At 24.8% G+C, this 2,500-nt stretch overlaps 1 long non-coding RNA gene across 1 annotated transcript in view; it reads left to right on the plus strand.

Annotated features, from left to right (window-relative positions):
* Positions 1-2,500, plus strand: part of LOC125040693 — a 54,741-nt gene that overhangs the window by 1,056 nt on the left and 51,185 nt on the right. The gene's annotated exons all lie outside the window — the stretch shown is intronic.

Genomic DNA, 2,500 nt, shown 5'->3' on the forward strand with positions numbered 1-2,500 from the left:
AGGACAACGCGACATAACACTTGCCTGTTTATTTATAATCCTTTGATTTGAAAGAAGAAGAAAAATGAGGTGAAGAAGAAGAAGAAGAAGGAGAAGGAGAAGAAGAAGAAGAAGAAGAAGAAGAAGAAGAAGAAGAAGAAGAAGAAGAAGAAGAAGAAGAAGAAGAAGAAGAAGAAGAAGAAGAAGAAGGAGAAGAAGGAGAAGGAGAAGGAGAAGGAGAAGGAGAAGGAGAAAAAGAAGAAGAAAACCCTAAGGGATTGCAACCATTGCATGCATGTTGCAGTTATATAAACAAGAAAGAATATTGTCACTGAGTATAACTGAGAATAAATACTATATGTTTAATAAAAGAAAGCAGCCAGGTTTCCTATTACCAAACTTATTTAACTTTTTATGACTATGAAACTCCCAATTTCCGTTTCATTTTTGTTTGTTTGCTTTCTCCATTCGTGTTGTTTAGTAAATATTTGTCAATAATTGTCTTGCACACTCACGGCTTTTCGTAATATAAAGCGACAGCTCGTTGAACATTTCTAAAAATCGCCACAGAAGAAAGTAGAAAAAGACAAATAGTAATAATTTGTTTAAATGAATGTTGAATGAATGATTGAAATGAACTCGGCTTCATTGATTCTCAGAGTACCGAGGATAATTCTATAGTTATGTCATAATCATGTTAATGATAATTATGATAATTATATTTTTAACAATAATAATATCATTAATGATGATAATGTTAATGGTGATGATAATGATGACAATGATAAAGATAATGATAACGATTATAGTAATCATAATAACAAAAATAATAATGATAATATCATGATAATAATTACCATGATAGTGATAATAATAATGATATATATAATCATCATCACCATCATTGTGATTGTGATAATAACTAAAATAATGATGGTCATAATCATAATCACGATAATGGTAATGATGATAATTATGATAATAATATTGATAACGAGAGTAGTAACAAATTACTACTACTACTAGTGCCACTGCATAAATATTTTGATAGTAATAATTATAATAATTACCATAATCATTATTATTATTGTTATCATGTTTTTATCACCATCCTTATCGTTATCGTTCTCATAATCAATTATTGATATTATTTTGTTGAATTATTATTGTTGTTATTATCGTTATCATTTTTATCTTTATAATAGTGATAGCTATTATTATTATTACTATGATGGTAATGATGATGGTGATAATTGTTATTATCATCATCATCATTATCATTATCATTATCATTATTACTATGATAATAATAGTTATTGTTATTATTGTAATTATTATTATTATTATTATTATTATTATTATTATTATTGCCATTATCATTATCATTGTTATTATTGTTTTGTTATTGTTATTATTATTGTTGTAAATATTATTATTATTATTATTATTGTTATTGTTATCATCATCGTTATTGTTATTGTTATTGTTATTGTTATAATTATTATCATTAGTATTATCATTAGTATTATTATCATCACCATTATGGTATTATTATTACTACTATTACTTTTATTATTATTGTTGTTGTTGTTGTTATTGTTATTATTAACACTATTATCATTATTACTTTTGTTGCTACCATTAATACATCATTATTATCAGTAATATTAATGTTATTATAACTGTTGTTATTTTCGTTTTTATAGTTTTTTCCTCATCATTATTATTATTGTAATTAATATTACAATTATCATAATGATTATAATTCAGTGATAATAATGATAATGATAATGATAATACTAATACTAATGCTATTAACAAAATGATAATAGTAATGTCATTATTATCATCTTCATCATCATCATCATCATCGTTATCATTACCTTTATCACTATCTTTATCATTATCATTGTCATTGTTGTTACTATTTACGTTATAAATGTTTACAGAAATATAGAGAAAAATATAAATTTAATTATGATTATAATTTTAATTATCATTAACATTATCATCATAATTATTATTATTATTATAAGGATAATAATTATATAAACAGTAATGATAATAATAATATAATTATTATCATTATCGAAGAAAGAGACAGAAATGATGATAAATCAATAAGACGAATAATAAGAAGACGAAGAATAAAAAGAAGAAAGTAGATGACAGATAAACGTTGACAAGAAGTAGACTTGAAACCAAAAAAAAGGAAGACGCGGCAAATTGACCCTTCGGTCCAGCTGAATAAGGAAGGAGTGAATTGTCATACACTGTCGATTAGTGTTGCTGTTGCTTCGGCATTTAAGTTATCGGTGTTTTTCTGTTTCCTTTTTTCTCATAATCAGTTTTTCTTTTGTGGTATTTTTTTCTTCGGTCGGTGTTATCATTCTTTTATTGTTCTTTTTTTTTTCTGCGAACAGTTATTTTTTATTTTTTGATCAGCGTAATTATTCTTTTTTCGATCAGCGTTATTATTCTTTCTTCGATTCGTGTTGCTATTCTTTGTTTCTTTATTCTA

This window comes from Penaeus chinensis, chromosome 29, assembly GCF_019202785.1.
Source record: "Penaeus chinensis breed Huanghai No. 1 chromosome 29, ASM1920278v2, whole genome shotgun sequence".
NCBI lineage: Eukaryota > Metazoa > Arthropoda > Malacostraca > Decapoda > Penaeidae > Penaeus > Penaeus chinensis.